General features: G+C 42.9%; 1 long non-coding RNA gene across 1 annotated transcript in view; it reads right to left on the reverse strand.

Annotated features, from left to right (window-relative positions):
- The window catches only part of LOC118702340, a 51,913-nt gene that overhangs the window by 19,353 nt on the left and 16,473 nt on the right, over positions 1-16,087 (reverse strand). The gene's annotated exons all lie outside the window — the stretch shown is intronic.

Raw genomic sequence — 16,087 nt, forward strand, 5'->3', positions numbered from 1 at the left:
GCAAAGCCATTCAGAACCCTCAGCTCCACAATGTTAGCCTTTGGACTTGCATGTCTCACCTTAAACCCAATGCAGCCTCAAGTACCTTAGTAGGCAGCCCTCTTTACCCATGAAGAACTTCTTCTCTTTGAGGTCTCTCAGCTCTGCCCACCATGATCCCATGTGTGTGTGAGACAGATCTCAACAAAGACACAGGCTTTACACTGTATTTTGTTTACAAATATTTTATTCAGTTTCAAGTCTCTCTCTTTAGTCAGAAAATCAAATTCAGTAAAATTATGATGGCAAATGGATGATACCATGCTGCGAAGAAATAGTTTCATTCAGAGAAGTTTTTATTTATGATTATAAGTGAATCAACTCGTTTCATTGTAGCTCATCCAGGAAGGCAAGATATTGTTCATTCAGTAGTGATAATTGCTTTCACTCGTTGTTTATTATTTTTTTAAATTATATTAGTGCAGATTGGTTCATGAAGAGTCTTCTTCTTAAAGAGATAAGTGATATTTTTCATAGGTTTAACAAACCTGGTTTGAATAACAGCAGCAATCTTTCTCATTACAAACTGAAGAATATTCTCAATTGCAAAATTAAGTACTGGGTTTAAAACCATCATTAACATGTTATTTCCATATGTTATTAATTTCTCTGGTATAAATCGCATCATCTTATCAATTATAAATTGAGCAAATATGTTGAGTAGATATTTCATCAGGCCTTGGAATAATAAAATTATCATACCTTTGAAAAACATAATGTATAGGAACTTCAGTCTCAGCTCCGACTTCAAACCTGGTGCCACTTGTTCTATGCTGGGTCTTAATTTATCAAGGTGAATATAAACAGGAAGGCCAATGCCATGAACATAAAAGCAATTGGGTTCTCAGTTCCCAAGTATAAGAGCCCCACTGCTCTCCTAGCTGAGACACAGCAGGACTGGCAGAATTGGGGAAGGTTGCTCAAAGATAAATACAAGGGGTAGGGCTAAGCCTGAGCTGTGACTGTGTGATTTCCCAGAAAGGGCTCCAGAAGCAAAGGGTTTAACATTGTGGGATCTGACAGACAAACCCCAGTGGGCTTGCTGAGAAACATCTGCTTGGAATGGGAGTTAGATAGGGAGAATTGTGCCTCGATAAGATTGAGCATGTAATAGCATTTGATTTTTCTAATTATAAAACATCTAGATGTTCATTTTAGATAATTGAAACTATGGGGCATGTTAGAAAGTAGTGAGCCACAAAACCAGGGGCCCCTGTAGAACACAAAGGATACTCAGGAGTCATACAAAAAGTCAAATAGCTTTATTTCTGCAGAAGGTGGTCAGCCAACACAGGGTGTGGTCAACACCCACATGGAGTATGGGGGCTGCTGGGGTTTTATTTCTGATGCAACAGTCTGTCTCTCACTCTCAGTTTGTCACAGCTTGAGTTCATATTCTTTTATGATTGGCTACTTCAAAGGGTGGTCAGGGGTTGACATCTGAGGTTTTAAGATGGAGGTGCCCAAGGGAGTGCAAATCATGGAGCCAAAATGGCGGCTGCTTAAAACTCCCTACTTTGATGGAATAGAAAGTTGGTTTATTCTCACAACTACCATAATTATTATAGTCTTTTTTAAATATTAAGGTCTAGTTAGCTGACATATGAGTATTTCTCTGTCAAGTAAGTTATTCATTGTCTGTAGGAATTACTGGCCAAATATGTGAAAATATATAAAATATAACTCAGAGACAGACTACTGCTTTGTTTGAAAAATTCAAGTCAAGTGGCCATATTATAACAAATATTAAGTTTCTCTTAAAATTAACAAGCAAAAAATTACTACATTTCATACATATGTTAAAATATAATTATACATCCATGGGACAACATTGAGGCACTCATACATTTAAATTAAAGAAGTAGATACAGATTTTATAAGTATTAAATGAACAGAGACTATAGAGTATTATAAAGATTTTTTTAAAGATAAGGAGCTAATTAGCTGGCATATGTGACCAGGTTCTGTCTACAGAAACTGGCTAGCCAATTACATGAAAACATTTAAGACACAACTTTAATTTTTTTTTAATTTCTTTATTGATTAAGGTAACCCATATTTGTCCTCAACCTCCCATTCCAATCCCCCACCCCCTGTACATGTGCCCCGACCCCTTTATTGTACTTGACCACTGGTTAGGCTCATATGTGTGCACAGAAGTCCTTTGGTTGATCTCCCTTTTATCCCCACAATCCTTTTGAGGTTTAACCATCTGACCCATGACTCCTTAACTCTGGGTCTGTTCTTGTTGATCAGTCTATGTTGTTCACCATTTCCCCTAGATGAGTGAGATCATGTCCTACTGGAAATATAAGAATCAAAAATTAGACAAGCAAGTATTGTTATGCTGAAAAGCATAAGAATAAGTTTGTAGAGACTTTCTTTCTGGGCTACCAGTTCTTTTGTGACCCAATGTCAATGTCAAACACTTCCTTATGTGTAAATGTCAGCAATGATATTTCAGTTCTGGATGGTGGGCAAATGGTGATAATGCAGGTCCAACCCTCTCTGGTTTGGTCCTGGGCAACCTGCAGTGATACACAGCTGCTGACTTCTAGTATGGCAAGATGTGGTCAGCATCTTTCATCTCTGGACTGCTTCTCTTCTGTCTTCATGGTTGTAGTCCTGTCAATTCCTCTGTCGTCAGAATCCACATGGTCTCAAGAGTTGTTTTCTGAAAATATACAAACATATTCTCAGCCAAAAGTTAATAAAGGAATATTTTCTATAAATTTGGTTTGGGATCCTTTTTCATTTTTTGCCCAAATGATTTTCCTCTGGCTTGTTTTGACACCATGTGTGTTTTTTATGGGTGTTTTGCTAATAGCATTACAATTAATTTTCTAGATGTAATGTACTTTCAGAATATTTTTCCTTACATGATATTCTTCTACTCCCCCCCCCTTTTTAAATATATTTTATTTATTTTTTACAGAGAGGAAGAGAGAGGAATAGAGAGTTAGAAACATCTATGAAAGAGATTCATTAATCAGCTGCCTCCTGCACACACCCCCCACACACACACTGAGGATGTGCCCACAGCCAAGGTACATGCCCTTGACCAGAATCGATCCTGGAATCTTTCAGTCTGCAGGCCAACACTCTAGCCACTGAGCCAAACCAATTTCGGCATTTCCCCCTTTTTTTATTTAAATATTAGGAGGCCTAGGCTCTGGCCTTGCTATCCTTTTTATTGAGGCTGCTATGGGATACACCCATTAACCTTAAGCAGCTTTGGGAAACACCCATAGCCCTTAGGCAGATAATAAGTGGATTGTCATATCAGTAAGGATTTACAAGATTACAAGATGGGGAAGTTGCCTCAGTTACTGTTGTCTCAATTAGATAGGGTGTGGTTGGCTCTGACCTTTCAGAGATTCAAGGTTGACCAGCCTCTTTCTATTGGTGAGACAATGATTGGTTTCCGGCATCTTCCCCATTTCTTTCTTTCAAAAAATCTTGCATCTTCAGACCAGAAATAAACATATAAGAACAATAAAATGTTTGAGTCCAAATTTCAAAGTCTAAGAGTTCTAAGTCCAAGTTTCAATGTCCAAAAGTTCTGAGTCCAAAAGTTCTTCATATGTGCATGTCTGCAATGATATCTGGATGGTGGTGATGCAGGTCCAACCGTCTCTTTTTTGGTCCTGGGCAATCTGCAGCGTCGCATAGCTGCTGACTGCTGGCATGGCAAGGCATCGTCAGCATCAGCGTCTTCGATGTCTGGACTTTCTCCTCTTTTCTTCAATTTAGGTGGAGTATTCCTGCTAATTCCTCTCTGTTGCAGGAATCCACATGGTCTTGGAGTTGTTTTTCTGAAGACATGCAAACATATCTCGACCAAAATTAATAAAGGAATCTTTTCTATTAATTTTACTTGGGATCCTTTTAATTTTTTTTTTCAAACAATTTTTCTTTATCTCATTTGATACCATGTGTGTTCTTCATGGCTGTCTTGCTGATAGCATCACAAATGAAAATTGGTTTTCAAAAGAAAAAAAAATTTTTTTTAGATGTATTTTACTTACAGGACATTTTTTCTTTACATGGTATTTTTCCACTATCCCCCTTTTTCTTATTTAATTGGGAGGCTTTGGGGATTTTTTTTTATAAAGCAATTTTGATAGCTTTTAAATTTTAAGTTTTTGCACAAAAATTATGGCTGCTTTAGGGTTCATTGCATGTTAAGCGATTTTACCGTGAAATGAACTACCAATAGAAATTTTGGTTAATACTTTAGGAACAGCCTCTTGTACAATTAAATTTTCTTGAATATTAACTTATCTGAAAACTTGACTATTTTACTGTCAAATTTAATACTTTAACAACAATTTTAGTTTACTCTGTAAAAATTAATGGAAAGGATTATATGCATCCTTGAGAAAGCCCTGAGCATTCCTGGATTTAGGCTAGAATTAGATATAGGACAGTCGCCATCAGCCACTTCTCTGTTGCTTGGGTCTCAATATGAGCTGAGGTAAATCTCTTGTTTGTAGTGGGGTCTCAATCTGAGCTGGACATGTGAAGCAGCCATGGGGCAGGAGACCTCCCTCAGAAGGGGCGAGTGTTCAAGCCCCTGCAATGTTGGGGGGTGAGGATCTGTGTCCCATCTCTGTTGACCCCCAAGTTCTCCCCTGATGGCCCCCTGCGACTATGCCTGTCTTAGGTTGCCCCTCCCTTGAGGAGTCTTACCCGTCATTGACTAACCAGCCATCCTCCGGGGCCAAGCAGGGTGATGTGAGGTTCAGTTCTGTGTCCTTGGTAGCCTATGCCCCTATGGCCTCCGTGTCCAGCACCTGCCTTGGGATCCCCTTGCCTGCTGGTGGGGCCCTGGCACAGATCACATATCTTGGGGAACTCAGGTTTTTGGTTTGGTTTGGTTTGGTTTTGTTTTTTCCCCCAGGGATTTTGTTTTGTTTTGTTTTGTTTTGTTTGTTTTTTTCCCCCAGGGAAGGCCCAGCTCACGCCATTGAGTGAGAGACAGATCCATGGCACCATTCACCATGAGGCTTCAACCTCAGCATGAACTGAAAACTCAAGCAACAGTTGTGGGCAATTGAATTGTGAGAAGAGCTCTTTGCAAATAAGGCAAGAAGGGCCAATATAGGATGCTCAAGTGCCTTCCCAGTGAGGCTTTCCACACAGTGGAAGGAATTAAATCCTTTCATGTCCTTTTAAATTGCTGCCAAACATAAAAAATAAAAAATAAATAGATTTTTAAGTTTGTTTGGAATAATTGTACAACATACTGTTGTAAAATATCAAAAAAAAATAATAACATTGTAGAATAATACCATGCAATTTCAAGTATATTATATCTGTTTCAAAAAGTTTTCCCTTAAGAAGAGAGAATAAATTTCTTGTATTACTCCAGGCCCTTGGAGCTTTTCAAGAATCATCTCTGGCCAGGACCGGTTTGGTTCAGTGGATAGAGCGTCGGCCTGCGGACTGAAAGGTCCCGGGTTCGATTCCGGTCAAGGGCATGTACCTTGGTTGCGGACACATCCCCAGTAGGGGGTGTGCAAGAGGCAGCTAATCGATGATTCTCTCTCATTGATGTTTCTAACTCTCTATCCCTCTCTCTTCCTCTCTGTGAAAAATCAATAAAATATATTAAAAAAAAAAAAAAAAAAAAAAGAATCATCTCTGTTAAGGCCTTGAAATTTTAACATGGAAAAAACCATCAAACAAATATCTATATCCATATATGATTTACTAAGTTATTGCATCAGCCATTCATATGCAAGCTTGTTACCTACTTCCTGCTGGTTTCTTGCCTCAGGGTGGGAATTTCAAAAGGGACTACTTAAAATGCCAGAGGAAACTAGCTTTAATTTGTTTCCCAGTTCATCTTTGCCATCTTTAAAGCTAAAAATCTCTAGGGTTTTTATTCTGTACACAGAAAAGTGTCAAGCTCAGCTCAAAAACTATGCGCACTCATTTTTAAACTGGCCTTTTCGCTTTACATGAGCACAGAAATCCCCAATGCACTATGAATTTGTAAAAGCTTTAAGTCATTAGCTGGAAAAAGGAAAGATGGCGAATATGAGGCCTCTTATGGTGGCTTTCTTGGGGAGTGGTGTCCATATTGCATCACCACGAGTCTCTCCCTTCCCCCACATCCTGCTTACTTTCGGAGAAGTATCAGCAACAGATTTGGCCACACATTTTTTCATGCTTAATAGATAAAGACAGATCTCAATTTATCTCAATTTTTTTTTGAAGTAATAACTAGAACCCAATTTGGCCAAGATCAGAATTTCCCTGCTAATTCTTTTATAATTTTTAAAGAAAACTTTAAGTAATCTCATTGCAAGAGAGCAGATAGCCTTGCCCTCTCCTGCCACCTTTGAATTTCTCCCCACCAGATGCTCTTTCAGGAGTGGAGTTTCATTTCTTATTACAGATTTTAAATTCTAAATACAAACTAAGATTTTAATTTAACAAAGAAACCACATTCTTTAGCATACAAACCAGGAAAAATACTGTAAGGTCAGGCCTGTTTCTAACTGCCCAGGAAACGGCCAAGATGTTTGCATTCCCCCAGGCCAATTTGCCAATTTCCCCAGGCCAATTTCCCCAGGCCACCTGGGTGTGGTTTCTGCCTATAAAAGCTTGTAACTAACCTCTGTTCAGGGCTCTCAAGCGGCAGTCTTTTTCTGGACTGCTGCTTGTGGGTCCCTGCGCAGCGCTTGGAATAAACCTCCTGCTCTTTGCATCAAGACTCGGGCTCTGCGTTTGATTTGGGGTCGCCGCTCATCCTTTGGACCGGGGGTCTTTCAGGCCTTACATTCTGGGGGCTCGTCCGGGATCGAGCGGCCCCCCCCTCAAGCCCAGAACCGATCTTGGAGGTAAGAAGGGGTACCCCGAAGTTGTCTGTCTTTGTCTTGTGTTCTGTTATCTGATCTGGTTCTGTGTGCGCACTTCTGTAATCTGATCTGGTTCTGAGTTCGCAGCCGTTCGGCAACTCGTGAGAGTGGCCGAACAGTGGTCGGTAGACGTGTCGGAGGGCCACAGGCTGCAACCCTGGGGGACGCCCCAAGGGTGCAGGAGAGCCAGGGGCGCCTGGCGGTCTCCAATCAGGTGTCGGGTTCGAGTCCCGGCAATCAGGTGTCGGGTTCGAGTCCCGGCAATCAGGTGTCGGGTTCGAGTCCCGGCAATCAGGTGTCGGGTTCGAGTCCCGGCAATCAGGTGTCGGGTTCGAGTCCCGGCGAAGATCGGATAGGTTTGGTTACTGAGACAGTGAGGCAGCCGCGACCGTCTGCCCCAATCGTGTGTTTGTGGAAGAGATTCAAGTGGAGACTCCTTGGCTCTGTCTGGGTTTGGAGTCTGGAGATTCCCTGGTTCTGGTCTGAGTGAGTGTTTTGTGAGTGTTGAGAGAGTGCGGCCGCAATCGAGTGTGTGGGAATTGGTAAAAGTGCAGTGTTTTTGTTTTTACTCTTTTGGATTTGTTTTGGAATTATTTGTTGCCTAACAAATTGGGAAGAAAGAGAAAAATGGGGCAAGGAAACTCAAAGGAGAGTCACCTAAGTCCCCTTGAATGCATGGTTAAAAATTTTCCGGACTTCAAAAAACGAGGTGAAGGCTATGGTGTTTCGGTAGATGCCTTCACTCTCCGGAGACTGTGAATTGGAGTGGCCGACATTTGGGGTTGATTGGCCTTCAACAGGGACCCTAGACATGGGGCCCTACACGGGAGTCCGGCGGATAGTCTATAGGAGCCCTGGGCATCCGGACCAAATTCCATACACTGATATCTGGATTGATGTTCTTTTTGATAACCCCAAATGATTGAAGGAGTGTGGTTGTCTCCTTGACAAAGGAAAATTGGGAAAGAGACCTCCCAGGTCCATCTTACTCGCCCGGCCACAGGCGAGCAGAGAGAAAGAAAGAAACCTTTAATTTGTTTAAAGCTGAGTGCTCTGGTGGCAGCACCGCCTTCGTCACCTGGGACCCGTTTGCTCCCTGCCTCCATTCACCTCCAGGAGTTGAGTAGCTGGAGGCAGCAGATAAATTAAAAACTGGTTTCCCAAGTCATTGTAAGCAGCTCTTGAAATTCCCCGCCATGAGGCGGAAACTAGATGGTAATGGTAACAAGTTTATGTGAATGGTGGTGAATGGCCCTGAATGGCCAGGAGTCTTTAGGTAAAGAATGTGTTCATTTGCATTTGAATGCTGCTCCAGCAGCCCACAATGGTTAGTCTTCCTTGTCATTGGTATCAGCTAAGCAGAGTCATATAGCTACTTAAGTATGAATTGTGATTGACCTATGATTTTCTGACATTGTCTTAAATCCTAGTAAACTGCCTCTGGTGTGGAGAGGTCTAGGGGAGGCCGGAGAGCGAAAGACTATTAGTTCTCCTACAAAGAGATTATTCAGTGCTTTGTTTGAACTTGCCAGCTTTAAAAGTTCAAAGTATAAATTGAATTAGGAAAAGTTAATTGCAGTAACTAGATGCCTAGAATATGGCAGGCTAAACTGTATTATATATGTTTAGAATAAGCAGTAATGATTCTCATTTGTCAGATGAAAAAGTATGTAATGCTTACACTTAAGAAATTATTCTAAGTCGGGTTTTCTGAAGTAATGTTTAATGTAACATGAAACTTTTGTATTTGATTTGTTTTGTTTTGCTTTTTTCATATGCCATTGTTGTCAATTTGGGCTTGTACCTGCATCTTGTATTTTGTACATTCGGTTGTTTAAACTTTGGGAATCATTTTTGGTTTCAGTCATGTGTATCTACTTTATAGGCTTAAGTAGACTTCATCACAAAGGTTTATAATTTATTTAGAATTGTGTTAAAACAATGTGAAAACGTGGTTTAACCCCCCGTAACTGCTTGGACACTTTTCACCGTGTTCTATTAGGGGATTTAAAGGCACAGTTAAAATTCTCCTGTGACCCTTTTCAGTCTTATCAGAATCTGAGATCTTTATCTATAGGAAGAATGTGGCAGTTTAAAATTCAAGCGGCTATTGGGAACAGAGTGCTAGACCTGCTCTCTCTTCCCTCTGCCTTTCCTAAATATTCTAAAATAATGGTTATAGATTTTTGAAGGACATAGGAAGAAGGTTTAAGAGCTAATGTAAAATAGTGAAAGTTTTTATAAAAGTTGTACATGTGATGAGAAGGTAGGGAGCGACTGACAGTCTATCTCCAGATTCTAGTGGCCGGCCTCAGAGGAGCCGCGCGTCGGCCCACCAATTTGGCTAAGGTAAGGGATGTCCTTCAGGGACCCACGGAGCCTCCCTCGGTCTTTCTTGAGCGACTAATGGAAGCATTCAGGCGGTATACACCATTTGACCCTGCGACCGAGGGGCAGCGGGCTTCGGTGGCTATGGCCTTTATTGGCCAATCCGCTTTATACTTTGCAGGACTTAGTTAAGGAGGCAGAGAAGGTGTAGACAGGAGAAGAATCTCACGCGCATCTTGGCAGCAGTGGTAGGTGATAAGGGAGAGGTAAGGGTAGAACCTGGGCGATCGCCTCCCACTCGACCGAGATCAATGTGCCTACTGTAAAGAAAAAGGACACTGGAAGAGAGAATGCCCAAGAAGGCAGAGGAAGGAGAAGGAAGCCAAGACCATTTTGGCCTTTCATGAGGACAGTGACTGAGGGGGACGGGGCTCGGAACCCCTCCCTGAGCCCAGGGTAACCATCCAAGTGGAGGGGAAACCAGTAGAATTTCTGGTGGACACAGGAGCACAATAAAAGCTCCCTTGGGGCCGATATCTAAGAAAACTTCTTGGGTCATTGGGGCCACCGGTAATGAGCAATACCTGTGGATGACTAACCGGACTGTAGATCTTGGGACTGGGACGGTCACCCACTCTTTCCTTGTGACCAAAGTCTCTTGTTGGACGAGGGGAGAGTCCAATTCGGGGCCCCCGTGACATTGAATCCTGCCTCTCTGCTACCAGAAGCAGACTTGGAAAAGAGAGAGATTCTGCATTCCTGTCAGAAGATATTGGCTGAAGAAACGGGGGCCAGGCGGGATCTCAGAGACACACCCCTACCCGGGTCCCCCCTCACTTGGTTCACAGATGGCAGCAGCTACCTCTCGGACAGGAAGAGGAGGGCAGGAACCGCGGTAGTCAGCACGGATGAGGTAATCTGGTCTAGCAGTCTGCCAGAAGGCACCTCAGCACAGAAGGCAGAACACAAGCCCTCAGGTTGGCTGAAGAGTCAACATCTACACTGACAGCAGAGGCCATACATGCCCCCAAAGAAGTTGCCCAGGGCACCAAAAGGGGACGTCTGAGGTGGCGGAAGGGAACAGGAAGGCAGATGTTGAAGCAAAACAGGCTGCCTTGGGACTAAACATCCTGCCGCTAGCAAAAGTCTCTTTGGACCCTCCTAGGTCCTTCTCTTACTCCCCAGAAGAGGAGGGGGAGATGGCCAGAAAGCCTGGCAAATACGTCAAGGATAAGTACGGGGTCTGAAAGGATAAGGCAGGTGAGACGATAATCGTCCCTGAAGAAATGGCAACACCGCCTCACCCATCTGGGTCCAAAATCCGAAAGCTCACCTCCCTAGCCGAGAGAACTGTCGCTAGCTGCAAGGCATGAAATTCCCACCCCTCGAAAAGGAAAGGGGAAATAGGCCGGGCAGCTATTGGGAAGTTGACTTTACGGAAGGAAGTCAAGCCGGCCCGGTAGTCTTTAGCGAAACGGCAACCACAGTAGCCAAGATTGAAGACATCTTTCCCCGGTTTGGAGTTCCAGAGGTAATTGGTTCAGATAATGGGCTGGCATTCATCGCCCAGGTAAGTCAGGGAATTGCCAAGGTGCTGGGGATTAATTGAAAATTGCATTGTTCATGTAGACCCCAAAGTTCAGGACAGGTAGAAAGGATGAATAGAACGTTAAAAGAGGCTATGACTAAATTATCCTTAGAAACTGGCGTGACAGACTGGACAGTCCTCCTTCCCTTTGCCCTATTCCGTGCCCGGAATACGCCCGGGCCCCTGGGAGTAACCCCTTTTGAAATCCTTTTCGGGGCCCCACCACCACTCACTGCTGACCCGTGGACAGAAACTCACGCCCCTCAATCCCTGCTCGCTAGGTTGAAGGCGTTGGAGACGGTCCAAAAGGACGTGTGGGTCCCTTTGGCTGACCACACCAGTTCCAGGTTGGGGACTTTGTCTACGTTCATCGTCACTGGACAGCCAACTTGGAACCCCGGTGGAAGGGACACCCACCGCCATCAAGGTAGACGGCATCGCCTCCTGGATCCATGCCTCTCATGCCAAACCTGCACCACCGCCTGACGATGGATGGACTGTGGAGACTGCTTATAGACACTCTTTGGGGATGGTGGCTGCCACTGACTCCTACTCGCGGCGGGTCTTGATGATGCCCCGCCCAATCAGTTCCCCTTTTATGGGAGAACAAGGAGTGAGGCCCGGCGGTGTGGAGGGGCTGAGGTTTTCTTTTGTAAGAGCTGGTTTCAATAACCCTAGCTGTCTTGCTGGGGCTAGGGGTAACCGCCGGGGTGGGGACTGGGACAGCAGCTTTAATCCAAACCCCACAGTATAGAAGGGCTCAGAGTGGCAATACGAGCCATTGAACAATCCATCACTATCCCTGACCTCGCTGTCTGAGGTAGTAAGGACGGTGGCCTGTGTGCAGCTTTGAAAGAGGAGTGTTGTTTTTATAGATCATTCAGGCATGGTGAAGGACTCTATGGCCAAACTGAGAGAAGCTCAACAGGGGTGGTTTGAAAATTGGTTTATTCTGCTCCTACTTCTAACCCTCGGGCCCTGTATCATACCTCTAACTGGGCAAGGGGAAACAGAATATGAGTTCCAGGGTTGAAACTCAGTCCTGAGAAGAGGAGGGAATGTAAGGTCAGGCCTGTTTCTAACTGCCCAGGAAACGGCCAAGATGTTTGCATTCCCCCAGGCCAATTTGCCAATTTCCCCAGGCCACCTGGGTGTGGTTTCTGCCTATAAAAGCTTGTAACTAACCTCTGTTCAGGGCTCTCAAGCGGCAGTCTTTTTCTGGACTGCTGCTTGTGGGTCCCTGCGCAGCGCTTGGAATAAACCTCCTGCTCTTTGCATCAAGACTCGGGCTCTGCGTTTGATTTGGGGTCGCCGCTCATCCTTTGGACCGGGGGTCTTTCAGGCCTTACAATACCATATAGGGATATTTTTTGTTCTAATCCAATGGCAATTCAAATTCAAACTGTACCTTTTCTGCACCTCTCCCAGGAGTAAGTAATGATATTCCTCTAACTTTGGTGCAAGCCAGAAACCTCTATTTAATTTTCACACACAAAGGAGCAACTGCATGGTGTGGTTCCAGGCACAAGTTCCTCATTAGTCTGGCTAGTTTCTCTCTTGGATCCCTGTTGCAGTTTAATATTTCTAGCAGGAATCCACACAGGTTTGGAAAAATTTTCTGGGAATATACAAGCATACTCTCTGCCAAAGGTTAATAATGGATCAGGTCCCTTCCATAAACCAGATTCGGGATCCTTCCATTTAACTAGACCATTTTCTTTTGTTTTACTCTGATGCCAATGTATTTCCATAGGCGTCCTTCCTTCATCATCACAAGTGAAAAAATTTAAAATAATTAAGGCTTGGTGCAGCGTACCCGCAGATGATTTCTCCATCATCCCACCTTTTTGTTTTTCAAGTTGGGATTTGAGCCGCTGATGCTGTTGCTCAATAATGGCCTGTCCTTGGGAATTATATGGTATTCCTGTAATATGCTGAATTTTCCACCTTTTACAAAATTCCAGGAATTGACAGCTTTTGTAAGCAGGCCCATTATCAGTTTTAATGATTTTGGAATTCCCATGACAGGAAAAGCAGCTAGGCAATGATTAGTAACCTGTTTTGCCCTTTGTCCTGTAGATGCAGTAGCCCATAGGACTTCTGAAAAGGTATCTACGGAGACATGCAATGCCCCAAGGCGTCCAAAGGAATTATAATGCGTTACATCCATTTGCCAGATATGGTCTTTTAGCAAACCTCTGGGGTTGACTCCTGTGTTAGGCCCTTGAGGTAGATGTAAAATGCAAGTTGGACATTCCTTAATAATCTGTTTTGCCTGTAGTCGACTGATTGAGAATTGTTTAGACAACATTTTGGCAGGCTGATGTAAAAGTTGATGAGATTGTAAGGCTTCTTTTAATAAAGCAACCAGTTGCGGAAACCGGTTTGGCTCAGTGATAGAGCGTAGGTCTGTGGACTGAAAGGTCCCGGTCAAGGGCATGTACCTTGGTTGCAGGCACATCCCTGGTAGGGGGTGTGCAAGAGGCAGCTAGTCGATATTTCTCTCTCATCGACGTTTCTAGCTCTCTGTTTCTCTCCCTTCCTCTCTGTAAAAAATCAATAAAATATATGTATATATAAAAAAAGAATTTGGAGGGCATCACAAATATTCAGTCTATAGCAGCCTCTGTGAAGGTCTGGTTTATATGTTTAAAAAAATTAAAAAATTTTAAAAAAGCAACCAGTTGATCAGCCTGTGCATTTCCTTTTGTTAAAGGACCAGGTAAGACACTATGAGCCCTGATATGAGTGATATAAAAAGGATATTGTCTTTGTTGTACAATCTGCTGAACTTGTTTGAATAGCAAATATAAACTTTGGTCACTAAGCCATTTCAACCGGGCAGTTTCAATTCTATTCACTAAGTTTGCAGCATAAAAGGAATCAGAGACAATATTAAGAGGCTCTTGGAAATCCTGCAATGCAGCCTTAATAGCTTCTAGTTCGATTCTTTGTACAGAAGTATGACTGGTCAATATGACTCGGTTTGAATTTATTGTATGATAGTCAGCTTTCCCATTTGATTACCCAGCAGTAAAAACAGTTAACGTTCCAGTAATAGGTTCCTGCATACATTTACTAAAATCTCCTTGAGGGTCCCCTTTTGTTGATAAAGCATATCAGGCTTTCCTTCCACAAAGTCTTATTTGCTCATATGCCTGTTTCACATAATGTAATTGATTTTGTACATCCTACTGTCTCAGTCCTGCCAGCATTTCATAAGTTATTTGAGCATTCGGCCCTCCATTTGTGTGGGCTTGCTCTTGACATTTCTCCAAGTATTCTCCTTTCCAAATTAAATAATCTCCTCCATCCAGAGTTGCACAAGCCAGAGTATACCAATTAGAAGGAGTTAAGAATGCATCAGAAGTATTATTCATGATTTCTCCTGTAAAAGGAGCCATTGGAGCATTTTGAAGCTTTCTCATAAAGCTTTTATCATTTTAAAATCAATTTTTTCATGGCTTCTTACTATTTGATTTGGGTTCTGTGGGTCAGCTACTTGTATAATAGGAAAAGCAAGCCTTTCTTCCACCGACATGTCCTTTATTCCTTATCTGATAACTTTTTGTAGAGCGAATTCTTTTGGTGAATTAAATGTTTCAGGATTAGGACGTGGAGGTGGAGGGGGCCATAAAGGCCATTCCTTCAATTTTTCTTCCTGCTCCTCTCTGGGAGGAGCAGAGGGAACCAGGAGAGGAAGCTCCTCCTCAGCTTCTTTAAAAGGCTTTAGCAAACGAACTATTATGTTCCCCATGGTGAAACAGTTTTTTTGTTTTTATCAACTTTTTGCCAAATACTCAAGATCTAAAACCAAGGGTTATGTTAAACAAAAATTATAAAAGAATACTTTCTGAAAATTCTAATAACAAAAATTACTTTATATTTATAACCTAATTCTTTCCCATTAGCCTGGCTAAAAAAGACGTTCCCACCCTACTTACAGTTCGCGATTCTGCAGCTGGCCGTGGGCTTTGAGTGCGGTCAATTTCCCTCACCTTTTTCTGCTGAAATTCCCTCACCTTTTTCCGGTGAATTTTCCACACCTTTTCTCAGTGTACTTTTCCACACCTTTTCTCAGTGTAAATTTTGTTCTTTCCTTCACCCTTAGGCAAAAAATACCTTCTCCTCCAGAAGTCCCGCGTTGAAGGCGCCAGATGTGGGAACCCTTAACATGACCCGAGTGATTAGGGCCCACTCAAGTTTCTGGAGGAGGCCACACACTAAAATGAAGAGAGAGACTAGAAAAGAGTTAATTTGGGACAAATGGGGGGCCAGGCAGGAGTCAACCTCTAGTGGGAAGACTCTAGGCTCTGGCCTTACTATCCCTTTTATTGAGGTTGCTATGGGATACACCCATTACGCTTAAGCAGCTTTGGGAAACACCCAGTACCCTTAAGCAGCTTTGGGAAACATCTATAGCTCTTAGGCAGGTAATAATCGGATTATCATATCAGTAAGGATTTACATAATTACAAGATGGGGAAGTTGCCTCAGTTACTATTGTCTCAATTAGATAGGGTGTGGTTGGCTCTGACCTTTCAGAGATTCAAGGTTGACTAGCCTCTTTCTATTAGTGAGACAATGATTGGTTTCTGGCACTTTTACAGGTGATGATCCAGTTTTCCCAACACCTTGTGTTGAAGCCTGTCTTTTCCGCCATTGACTGGTCTTGGCACCCTTGTTGAAACTCACTTGACCATATACAGGAGAGTTTCTTTCTGGGCTCTCTATTCAGTTCCATTGGTCTATATGTCTGTCTTTATGCAAGTATCATGGTGTATTTACTTTAGCTTGGTAATGTCTTTGGAAATCAGCAAATGCAAGCCTCTAAATTTGTTCTCTTTGAAGATTGTTTTGGCTCCTTGAGGTCTCTTGTGGCTTCATATGAATTGAGAATTAGATTTTCTATTTTTTTTTTTAATTAAATGCCATCTATAATTTTTTTTTAAAAGTGGGGGGGGGTGGGGGGGCTAATATGGTCATTAGAAAGAACAGTGAATGACCTTCTGGATGTCCAAACTGATAGGTCCTCCCTTCCCCCAACTGTGGGTGGTGTATGACATAACCTGCAGCATGGATATACCTGAGTACCTAACCAGGCACTTTATATGGACTATACATTGAACCACCAATCAACACCAGCCAAATACCCTAAGCCCTTGTCCCTATATGATCATACATTAAGCCACCAATCAGCAGGTGCTGAGTACACTAAGCTCCCAATCCTTCCCATTGCTGCCCTCAAAAGTTATGTTCACCA

Source organism: Pipistrellus kuhlii, unplaced genomic scaffold (genome assembly GCF_014108245.1).
Source record: "Pipistrellus kuhlii isolate mPipKuh1 unplaced genomic scaffold, mPipKuh1.p scaffold_m20_p_38, whole genome shotgun sequence".
NCBI classification, from domain to species: domain Eukaryota; kingdom Metazoa; phylum Chordata; class Mammalia; order Chiroptera; family Vespertilionidae; genus Pipistrellus; species Pipistrellus kuhlii.